Source organism: Cyprinus carpio, chromosome A10 (assembly GCF_018340385.1).
Source record: "Cyprinus carpio isolate SPL01 chromosome A10, ASM1834038v1, whole genome shotgun sequence".
NCBI lineage: Eukaryota > Metazoa > Chordata > Actinopteri > Cypriniformes > Cyprinidae > Cyprinus > Cyprinus carpio.
Window position 1 is genome coordinate 12,293,511 of NC_056581.1, and position 13,015 is coordinate 12,306,525.

The following is a 13,015-nucleotide window of genomic DNA, read 5'->3' on the forward strand; positions in this document are numbered from 1 at the left end:
TACCCGTGGGGTACATAATTACGATTATAATGATACTGTTTTTTAATGCATTGCGTTGTACCGTGTACGCGTAAAATCATAAAGAACCATGTATGCATTTGTGATCGGAGAAACGATAAAACAACAAGTGCCTACTCTACACTGCTCTAAAAACTCACGTTTTGAACGTCGGTGGTCAAATTCTTTAAATATGAGATACTTTACAGGCCTTAGAGTCAGAAAACAGCCGGCATGTAGGCTTTACTCTTCCAGGTTGAGATAACAGAGGAAACAAGAATATCTCTTTGGGTTTGATGACTTTAGTATTGCAAAACTTTAGGGATCTTTATGCTATTCACACGAAACAGCTTGTAACACTCCAAAGAGAAAGGAACAACATGAAATTGCATCATATGAGCCCTTAAAGTTTGTCTTCCCTCATTTTAAAAACAAGTGTGTGTTCAAAAAGTAAGAGGAATACTTATATTACTGCACTGGCCAATGGTGCGTACCAACCCTGTGATGTTCACGCTGTGGTACTGGCACAGATTTGCGGTGCCCTTGCTCAAAAAGATATAAAAAAATATATCCTTTTTTTTCTTTAAAATGGTTACATTAATCGGTGTTTATTTATATATTTTTTTTTATTAAAGTGAAAATTTGTTTACTAAATGATGTAAACTTGAACTGACTGCTTCTCTTTCCACTTTAAAGGCATAGTAGTACTGTCAGTCAAGTTTGTGGGCAGAACATTTTTCAGCTTTCACATGTTTATTACTGCTCTAATTCATTAAAATAGAAGTTTAATTAATCATAAAGTACAAGTTGATTTCAAAATGCATTTTTTGTTTACCTATATATTTCATCATGAGGATTTCGTTAAAAAAATCTTGTTTCGTCTCGTTTCTCGTGAACCCAGTCTCGTGTCTCGTCTCGAGATAAGTGTCTTGTCACACCACTAGTATAGTCTATTTCAATGATGATTTATGGTAATAAATTAGACAGCGGAGAAGGATGATGCTGCATCTCTGTGGTATTATATCTAGCTAATTATCACTCAGCACCTCAACACGCTGCTGCTGCTTCCATCAGCTACATCAAGCATGCAGTTTAGAAGCAGGGTGATGCAGTATGCTTTATAACATGCAGAAACACACGTGTCGCATCTGTGTGTGTGTGTGTGTGTGTGTGTGTGTGTGTGTGTGCTTGCTTGAGATGGTCCTATATGAAGATAAACCTGTGCCCCAACATCTGACTCCACTCAAAGCAGGATAGCTCTACTTGACACCTCGAAACAACATCTATCCCAAAATGCACTACTCATTACAAATCTCGCAGTGTCTGTAAATCACAGCACACCTGAGGCCATCGATATTCCCTACATCTTTCATTTAATCCAGGTTTTCGATTCTCACCCACCCCAGCTTTGCATCAAATATACTCCCCCCCACAACCCCCCCCCCCCCCCCCCCCCCCACCCCCGTATGCTGTAACATGTTTCTCTGAGCTGAACCACAGATCAGTTTCTCGATGTTCTGTCACTGCAACCTCTGGAGTAACATTTTTTTCCCACTTTATATCTCCCTGTCTGTTTTGTTCCTAATTTATACAGGCAGCACTCCATGCATCCCTCCATTCCCACTTTGCTCTTGACATCTGTGGAAACACTTATGAAAATAATAGCCTAGGTTCCCCCAACAGTGTTGCTCCCAAAAACACATTAAAGTGAATGAGAGAGATGTCCTGTTGTTACTCCATTCCCAATCCATTACTGGCCGTCACTGTCATTAGCCATTCATAGTCCCACTAAATCACTCAAAAATAATCAGTACAGGAGCCACGCCAGGGTGTGTCTCTTCTCTCCATCCAGTTTATAAAATAGCCAGAGCTGTCAGGAGCAGGTCTGCTTTTTCCCTCCACAATTGATAATTCAGGCTCCTAATTACTGTGTGATGCATAATTGAGCACTTGATGAAAATCTGTGAATATTAATTTAAAACTGTTTCACCTTTTAACCTGCTTCCTCTCACGATGACAGCTTTGGAGATTCCGAATACTAATGAGATTGGAAATTATTGAAACTCAAGCATTTTTCTGTGAGATTTATGGGATTATTTCAAAGATAAAAATACCACTCGTCTTGCAAATTAAGCTAAAAAGTATAAACCTAGTCATCGACTGATTAAATTCATATATCTTTTGATTGCTTATCGTTTTAAATAGTGAGATTGGGAATGATTGAGAACCAAGCATATAAAATAATACTAAATTACACAATTAAAATGAACAATTTATTTTATTTTATTTTATTTTATTTTATTATTTTTATTTTTATTTTATATTGCGTTCATATCTCATTGCGTGTCCATCTAATTTTAACAAAAGATGTGGGCACAATCATTTGTATATTTAATGTGCAAGGTTTCTGGATTCATCCGAGTCCAGTTATTTGCTGTAATGTTAGTATGTTGCTTGATATTGCAAAACTGATATATTCTTATCATATAACTTTAATGTACTGATGTAATTTATAAACATACTTGTTTGTAACGCAAATAATTTTAAAGTTTACTGCATTTTGGTATTCTTTTAGTATTTTACCTGTCTTTTTTTTAAGAGTGAGTTTGAAACTCCTGAATCTGTTAGCATACTGTTACATAGTAATACAAAGCAAGTGCTTCTTTGCCAATATTAGCTGTATTACAGCCATATTAGTCTCTGCATAGCTACACAATGACAATTTGCACTTGTTTCTCAGATGCCCTGATTTATGAATTGAACACTAGTTTCTGCACTTCCTCCAAAATAATTACATGAGTACGTACTAATAAAAAAATGCATTCGATATGTATCATTGCAGCCCCATTAGAAGCAAGTTTGTTTACCAAAAGAGAATCTGTTATATCATAATGCTTAAATCGTAAGTGTAAATGTCTCATGTGTAATTAAAAAAGCCATAGGCATGGATGGATGGCCTCTGTGGTTCTTCACAGTGAAACTGTTTGCTGCATTTTTAATTTTGTGGTCGAATGTCTCACAAATAACTAAATAACAGTCAAGCCTATATAGTGCCTGTGGTAAACCTGTTATTGTTTCTCATTCTTTGTGACTACCATTTAGTTTATATAAATAATTTTCAATGTATAACTGACTGGTGACCGACAGTTTGTGTTTTGTATCATAGTGTGTGGTATTTTCAGTTGCTAAGGCCTTTTGGGGAGTATTAGAGTGCAATCTACCATATTATAGCTGAATTATTCTTTTGAAAGACGTAGCAAGTACTTCATCAATGTTCTGTGGCAAAAAAAAAAAAAAAAAAACATGTACTAAGTATCTGTATTGAAATGCAGAAAGGAAGAATGGAAAAGTAGAAGGAGGGTGGGAAAAATAGGGATAGGCGGGGAGGGGGAGCAATAAATTAAGGAAGAGACAGCATTTAGGCCTTTCCTTTTTCTGACTCTCCACTTCCTGTCTGACCGCCTGGCACTCCCTGATAAGCTCCCAGCATTCCCTCACCAGGCAATCCACTCGGGCACTGATCCCCAGATCAATTCGATAACTCCACCAAATAAATAAATACATTCAATGTCCTGTCCTCAAAAATCACTGCAATGACTAAACTTGAGATACACAATATTCAGCGATGGAGAAAATGCTGTCAGTCTGAATGATTGGAGTTTTAAAAAGTTGACTTTCACAGTAGTGGTGTGTAGAATAACTTTTCCCTTCTCGGTTTTATTTGAAAATATAATTTTTCAGTAAATCGTTCTGCAGTTCAAATTATTTTTCAGACCGCTTTATAGAATAAGATTTGCAACGTGATGGAAGAAGTCGCAACGAATAATCACAGTCACTGTTTTAAAGGTCTGCAATCTAATCTCGAAAGGGAAATGTGACTGTTACCCAGGCCTCCACCCATCCTTCCTGAAAATGGAGACTTGTTGGAAAACTATGCTTGTAAAGGAGCACTTTGTGTGGGATTTGGTAGCCAGCACTATTGTTTATTGTCCCTCAGGATTCGCTACCACAGAGCGTCATTTTGCAGACACGCATTGAATGCGTTTTGTTGGTAGAGAGCAGTGATGAGCATAAATACATGAAAATGTAATTCAAATAAAAATACAAAATACTGTGTGGAAAAATGTATTTAAATACAAACAAAATACATGTGAAATTGGCCATCCAATGAAGGCATCCCTATAGGCTGAAATCTATCTGGACCTATTCTGAATGCAAAATAATAATAATAATAAATAAATAATGCACAAAATCAGCACCCTGGCTGACTTCACAAAGTATTTTATGTATTTTGAAAATACAAAATTCTAATCTTAAATGTATTTAAATCCAAATTACATTAGATTTTTTCCAAAGGCTTTAAAAAAAAATAGTATTTTGTAATTCAAATACATATTTTAAAATACATGTATCTGAAATACTGCTGCCCATCTCTGGTAGAGAGATAACAAAAACTGTTTTTTGGCAAGATAATGTTCTTTGATTGCACCCTGACAGATCATCCGTTCATCAAAGTAACAACAGTGAAGCTTTTGCTCTTCAAAATGGCATAAAGATCAACTGTGATCCTCTTAACCCAACTAGTCTACCTGCTTGGGACACTTTATTATTGCTAATTCTATCTGCTCTGTTTCAGATTGCTAAATTGTTTTGTTCATTTGTTTGGTCATTGCCTTTGTGGCAGTAATCTCGGATATTTGTGAAGTTTGTGTGTGTGTGTGTGTGTGTGTGTGTGTGTGTGTGTGTGTGTGTGTGTGTGTGTGTGTGTGTGTGTGTGTGTGTGTGTGTGTGTGTGTGAAGCTGTTAAAGACAGCTTTGTGCTGTGAGAAGATTAAAGGGAAGAGACGAGGCTTAGACACTGCCAGAGAAGATGAGCCCAATCTCAGAAAGTGCAACAGGAGGGTGCTGGGTGTGTGTTTCTGTAGGTTCATAGACTTGTCTCACCTACAGTAAATCTTCTTAAACAAAACACCGGAGGTACACATGATTTCTAGGTTGCATGAGATAACTCGCTCTCAAAGATGCATCATCTTGTGTCATTTCTTAGAGGTCAGTCTCTTAGGGGCATACAGATTTCAGAAAGGCGGTTTTTGAAGACAGATGGCAGTGCTCAGTGACCCCTGTCTGTCAGAGCAGATCTGAAACCGGCTTCACATTCTGTCTGAAGGAATGGTCCTTAAAAACCTAGTCACATATGTGCTATAGATGCTTTGAGCATTAAGCTGTAGAACTCACAGGTTTTTATTATTATTATCATTATATAAAATGTCCAAAACTCACAAAATAGCATTGTCTAACAAAAAGATATTTAAATTGTAGTATAAAGGATGTGCACACACATTTATTTAAATTAACTTAAATTAATGTTGCTTTTACTCAAAATTCATTCAAAATATTGTGTTTTCAGTATGTTTTCCGTTTGATAAGATTTTCAGTAAGTTTTAAAACTGAAAACTACTTCTTTTTTTCATAGAATAATGGAAAAATGGAAAAATATCATCTTTTTGTTGTTAAAAGCGATGTCCTTCTTAATCATACAGGATTTCATACAAGTCACATAGACTGTTCCATACAAGAGTGTAAATTATGAATATAAAGGGGATTTTATTAAGTCACTTACGTTTGACAGCTGTGAAGTGATATATTTTTTGCCCTATGTATTTGAGAGCCCTTTGTTGATCTCTGGGCATTATTGTGTTTTGGGGCTGCAGCCGTAATGTGGGCAGCAGAGGAATGTTTGTATTCCTACTCGTTTGCTATTCTTGTAGATACAGTATACTGTATAGCAAGCTGGTTGCTGAAGCAAATGTCACCAATGACTGTAGAAGCTCTGATTAAATGTTTTTCCCATAAATCAGTTTTATTTTATTTAGTCTTTTATTGTATGTGGGGGTTTGTGAATTTTAGGATTTAGGATTTTAGGAACGGACTGCCTGTTGGGATTTCTAGATCAGACAGATCATTTACCCTGAGCAGCAACCTCTGGAGTAACATTTTTTCCCACTTTATCTTTCCCTGTCTGTTTTGTTCCTAATTTATACAGGCAGCACTCCATGCATCCCTCCATTCCCACTTTGCTCTTGACATCTGTGGAAACACTTATGAAAATAATAGCCTAGGTTCCCCCAACAGTGTTGCTCCCCAAAAACACACATAAAAGTGAATGAGAGAGATGTCCTGTTGTTACTACCATTCCCAATCAATCCATTACTGGCCGTCACTGTCATTAGCCATTCATTCCCACTAATCACTCAAAAATAATCAGTACAGGAGCCACGCCAGGGTGTTCATCTTCTCTCCATCAGTTTAAAAATAGCCAGAGCTGTCAGGAGCAGGTCTGCTTTTTCCCTCCACAATTGATAATTCAGGCTCCTAATTACTGTGTGATGCATAATTGAGCACTTGATGAAAATCTGTGAATATTAATTTAAACTGTTTCACCTTTAATTTAACCCTGCTTCCTCTCACGATGACAGCTTTGGAGATTCCGAATACTAATGAGATTGGAAATTATTGAAAATCAAGCATTTTTTCTGTGAGATTTATGGGATTATTTCAAAGATAAAAATACCACTCGTCTTGCAAATTAAGCTAAAAAGTATAAACCTAGTCATCGACTGATTAAATTCATATATCTTTTGATTGCTTATCGTTTTAAATAGTGAGATTGGGAATGATGAGAACCAAGCATATAAAATACTAAATTACACAATTAAAATGAACAATTTATTTTATTTTATTTTATTTTATTTATTTTTATTATTTATTTTTATTTTATTTGCGTTCATATCTCATTGCGTGTCCATCTTAATTTTAACAAAAGAGTGGGCACAATCATTTGTATATTTAATGTGCAAGGTTTCTGGATTCATCCGAGTCCAGTTATTTGCTGTAATGTTATTATGTTGCTTGATATTGCAAACTGATACTGTATAGCAAGCTGGTTGCTGAAGCAAATGTCACCAATGACTGTAGAAGCTCTGATTAAATGTTTTTCCCATAAATCAGTTTTATTTTATTTAGTCTTTTATTGTATGTGGGGGTTTGTGAATTTTAGGATTTAGGATTTTAGGAACGGACTGCCTGTTGGGATTTCTAGATCAGACAGATCATTTACCCTGAGCAGTCAGCAGTAAGCCTTGTGGCTTATCTTGCCATCTTCTTAATTCACACATAGAGTAATTCGTTTATTTGTGTGTTTGCCTAAAGAGTCAAAGTGGATTTTTTTTTAACAACTGAAGCAATCTAAAATCTTGTCATTTTTATATATTTTTTTATTTAAATGTTTAATTTTACATTTTGTAATAATCTTTTTAATTTTATCTATATATATTTTATTTATCTTTTTTATCGTATTTATTTTTAATTAATTTTTAAATGTTTATTTATTTATATTTTTAATTGTTATTTTTTCATCTTTTGAATTTTGATTTATCTATATTTTTATATATATATATATATATATATATATATATATAATATATAATAGATATATATATATATATATTTGTTATTTTTGTTATAAAAAATATTTTAGATGAAAATCTGTATAAATATTATAGTAAGATTTAAAAAGTCCTTGAAGTCGGTTATTTAAAAATCTGAATTTGTTACATCAGCGCTGGGGAACACCGATATCAGTCAGTGTCAGAAATTATTTTGAAAAACACTTTGAAGTCAGGGTTGGATTTGGTTTAGTTTTAAATTTGCTTTTATGAGATCAGTGCTGGCTGAGTGTCATATTCAAAACCTGCTGGGTAACTCTTATAAAAACCCCTGATTAAGAGGCATATTTATCTCAGTAACAGCTTCTTGATTAACCCATGAGCAGCTTGACAGATATATTACATTCAAAGTCAGACACCTGTCAGTAACATGAAATGAAGATGACATCACTGCTGTTACTCCTCTGTGGCATCAGCTGTGAACTAAAGCTTGCTTTTATGACATCAGGTACATTAATGAGGCAAAAATTGATCTAAAAGACATGCTATTTCAAAGTGAGTCACTCTTTTCAGCTGTTATATTTGGAAGAATATTCCAGGTTTTATTTTTTTTTTTCTCTCTCAATTGAATCCCTATATAAAGCATGACTACACACAAAAAAATTAAAATATTTTGTAAAAAAAAAAAAAAAAAATGTTATTGTGAATTAATTTGTCAATGAACATATCCATGCCATCAGAGTGACAAGTCCTTCTGTCATTGTTCACAAACAAGATGTCAAAATGTTTAGCCATGTTGTCAAAATAACAGTGTACTCTGTCAGTATTTCCTAATGTAAACTGTGGTTTAGATAAGCAAAAAAGACTACTGTATGTGAAGCATTAAATTAAGTATGTAGTATTATTACTGAACAATGCACATTGTTGAAATACCTGTTCTATGAAACTCTTGTATATTGTATTATTAAATATTTTAATACTTTAAAGGGGACATCGGATGCCCATTTTCTACAAGTTGGTATGATTTTTTTAGGGTCTGAAAAATGTCTGTAACATACTTTGGTTAAAATTCCGCAATGGTTGTATAAAACAACACCCTTTTTACCTTGTCAGAAACAGCTCTGTTCACAGCAAACCATTTCAGTGCATGTCTCTTTAAATGATAATGAGCTACTGCTCACCCTGCCCCTCTCTTCTGTGGAAGAGGAAAAGTGATTTTCATAAAAAATATAAAGTCTGAGACTTCTGAAGGTGCAGTTGGTTTATGAACAATGGGTACTGATCCATCCTTGAGTTTAAACTTTTTAGCAAAACCTGACTTGAATTGTCCCTCAGTCAGAAAGCAGTCTGAAGTAAAATGATTTGCGCAGACATAAACAAATTTAGGTGTATTCCTGGTGGGTTACCATCAGAAACAAAACTAATCCACTGTCCTTTGTGGCTCTGATGTCGGGAGGAATTGAAGACTCTTATGTTCACTTTTACATCCAACTACAAAACACCTGCATTGCTTACGAGAAATTGTTGTTGCTACTCACTACAGCTGCTCGAGTGTGGAGAAAATGGTGGACAGCATACAACTGGCTGAGAGGTATAATGCTAATACGGTACAGTTTGTCAGCATTCGTGGGCAGGGCTTGAGCAATATGACGTCATATTGCTCAGAAAATCAAATCAACTTGATAATTGAGACTAAGTTTTCTTTGGAGATTAAAAAAAGGAGTGAATAGATTTTTAGCATATTAGGGTGATTGTATGCACACTGATAAGATACATTTATATGCAAACACCATGTAAAATTGAATTGTCCCTCCATTGTCCCCTTTAATGTTATATATACTTCAATACATTTTAGATAATAGTAATAATTTGTTTTTGGACGTTCATCCTCAGCATATGGCTTAGTGAGTCTTTTTTCTTAATTTTACTTTTGCAAGATGGACATATTTTGGCATACTTTACGTTGCTTTTTTTTTTTACTTTCATTCAAAGTTTTTTATTCATTCATTCATTCATTCATATATTCATTCAATGCACTTTTCCTGATTAAAAAAAAAAAAACATTTTAAATTAGCTTTGCCAACATCAGGCAAAACATGACAATTATTATTAGCTTACTGCAATTAATTATGGATAATAGAATATTACTAATGTATATCAGTTAAATATATATTTTTTATTTATTTTAATCCATCCAGCTTGTTCATGTTATACTGTATTTGCTGGTCCATAGACATTAAGTCCTTTTTCTTTTGATAAAGGATAACAGTGCTATCTGCTGTAATTGTTTTGTTTTTTGCTGGGACTTATGGGAGTTTTATCTTCTGTGGCTGAAATTGTTCCCTGCAGGAGTTTTGTCAAGGGTGGTGACATTCTGTAAATTGGTATTTTTCCATAAACCCGTTGTCACAGTTTTCTCTGGGACTGTGTTTTCATAACTCCTTGTTTTCAGATGACTCCTTGGCTGCTTTTCTTCTGTGTATTCAAGAGGCCACCACAGACACCAGCATTCATGCTGGGAATATGTTGTTAAATACACAGCTTGAGAGTTTGATAACAGGCGTGACCTCAGCAGAAGGAAACGTGACCGGCCCCAGGATGTGCATGCTTGTGTGTCTGTGTCAAGACGTGCCACAGGATCCACATCCTCTCTGCTTCTGTTTGTTTCCATTGATCCTCAGGTTAATCAGAGCTCCTCAGAAGCAAAAATGCAAAACAGAGATGATTAATTACGGCCAAATACAACATCATTATCTGCTGTTGCTGCTCATGCCCATTCTTTTGGACTTCCAGCTTCCCCTATCATAAACTTAACTCAGTTATGGCTTTGTGTAGTTTTAAGACAGGTTTAACTGTGGAATTGCATTACCAGACAGTGCATGTTTGAAATATACTTGTGGTGGTGGAAGCAAGGTGGAAAATCCTCCTATTACCCATGGCACAAAAATGGTCTACTGCATGTGACAAATAATGTGTGATTTTTAACAATATTTTTATTGAAATTCATTTTAATTATATAGGCTACTATTGCATTTAATTACATACTCATATTATGCATTGTAAATTATGCAAAATTACAGCATTTAAATGGTATGTTCTCCTTGCTTTGTCAAATAGTTTCTCTCTCAGTGAATGAGACACAGATTTTACTGATACTAGTAAAATCTATATATTGAATAATGTGTGTCAAATAATGTTCTTTGACTTTCCCAGTCAGAAATACAATAGTTTACTATGGATTAAATGGTAATTATCAATAATGCCCAGAAAAAAAACTTAACATGTGACTCTTAATTATAAACATGCCTGAAATACACCGGGACTCTCATTTTGAAATGTCTGTACTATTGCAGGTTGATCCTTCAGATGAGAGATAAAATATGCCTTCTTACAACCTTCTAAAACATTATATAAAGGTCATAAATTATTGTCATAATTCATCAGCTCGAATTCATAAGCAATCGCTTGGCATAAATATGCGCTATTCATTGAGTGAGAATCACATTGAAGCAGTCTGAAGCGCTGTTGCACTTTTTTTTTTTAATGAATGAAATCATAGCCTTTTGAAGTTTAATAATCGATAGGCTGTATCGCGATTTATGTTTTTCCATCGCCAAAATATAAGACGTATTAAAATGATCATTAACACGTTTGATTTACCACTTCATGTACTGAAGACTTTTTATGACCTTAAACTTAAGAAAACTCACCCGGAGTAATTTTGCTTTATTCGCACACATGCTCCTAAATACATTTTACAGTTCGCACAAATCTATTTTTAGTCGCAAATACGACTGAAGCACCCGCACTGTCGAGCCCTGTCTTTGACTGTGAAATATCCACCACATCTCTGCAGCGCACAAGGGAAAGCCAGTGGGAGTAAACAGTTCTCACGCACACAGAACGAGCAGATACGAAACGTGTTGGGCAAGGGAGATTTTCCACTAGTATAAGAGGATAAAAATAATAAAAGGAAAAATGTTTCTTCAAATATACTTGGGCAGCCGTTAATATACCTGGGCGGCCCACCCAAGTAAAGTCTATGTGTGGGAAACACTGGCAGATCAGGGCTTGTTTTTGTGACGGCATTGCTAAACTGAAGCGACACTGTGTGGGAACGTTAAGTCTTTTGAGAGTTTAATGTAATTCAGCCCCTTTGATGCTTGGCCTTTCTGATGGTGTTGCTAATTTTATTGCAAATATTTTGGCTCGAAGCTGATATTTTCCACTACATAATACTAAATAATTTTAAAGTGGCACTGTTGCTACTTTGTTTTCATGTTATGATGGTAAAGGACAGAAAGGGCAGCATAAAGAATGCAGTATGTTTTTCTTTCTGATGGTATTTGGACCGAGAGATTCTTTATTCAGCTCAACAAACATTTGTTTTATCGGTTCTCACGTCAAATTAAGCTAAATGCCTCACTCAGCCTACCAGAGAAGCTTTATCTACTTCTGTGGTCAAGCTTCTGACGTATGTAAGAACCTTGTTGAAATACACGTCTTAATTGAAAAGTCCATACTGCTCCTCAAACTGATAAACTGCATCCATCCTAAACTGAGCCGGATCTCTTTCATGATACACTAGCTCTGCAGAGCTAGAGATGAGGCTTTGGTCTCACTGATTTATCTGCAGTTTTTCATAAGATTTAGAGGACCGGAGCCCTATGGTAATTACATTGTCTTTGTAGATGGGTAATTAGTTTTTGGACATTTATCATCATCATGTGGCTAAGTTATCAAATGCATCATTTTCTAAATTTTACTTATGTAAGATGGGCATAGTTTGGCATACTTTGCTTGCAGCTGTATTTAAGGAGGCGTAAACATAGCCTATAGATTACCTTTGTTATTATCTAATCCCACGTAACATAAACATTATTATTAGCTTATTGGCATTAATTATGAATAAATGGTTTTAATAACTTATTACAATAGAAAAATAAATTAAATATAAAAATATTTATTTATGATATGTTATTATTAGATATTTTTATATACTATACCGTTCAAAATATAAAATGCACTATACTGGGACTGATAGGATATTTTTTATGTTTTTAAAAGAAGTCTCTTATGTTATCAAGGCTGCATTTATTTGATTAAAAAATATAGTAAAACTGCAATATTGTAAAATTGTATTACAATTTAAAATAACTTTTCTATTTGAATATATTTCAAAATTTCCTTTATTCCAGTGATGGTAAAGGTGAATTTTCAGTATTCTCAATGTTGAAAACAATTTTGCTGTTGAAACCGTGAGATGTTTCATTTGAACAAAAATTTATTTGAAGTAGATTTTTTTTGGTAACAATGTGAAAGTATTTGCTGTCAATTTTGAACAGTTTGATGCTTCCTGTGGTCAATTTGATCAATTGAATGCATCAAGCACCAGTGTGCCCTTCATGTATTAATTTATTCGATGCACTGTATTAACATGGGAGTTTTCATTTCATCTGTCAGTGGGTTTGTGTCACTTATGACAGCAGTGGTGTGAGTTTTGATTAATACAGCCTTAAACTGAGATGATAGACGGTGTATCTGAATCAGGTTAAAGGTATTAGGTTTGTGTG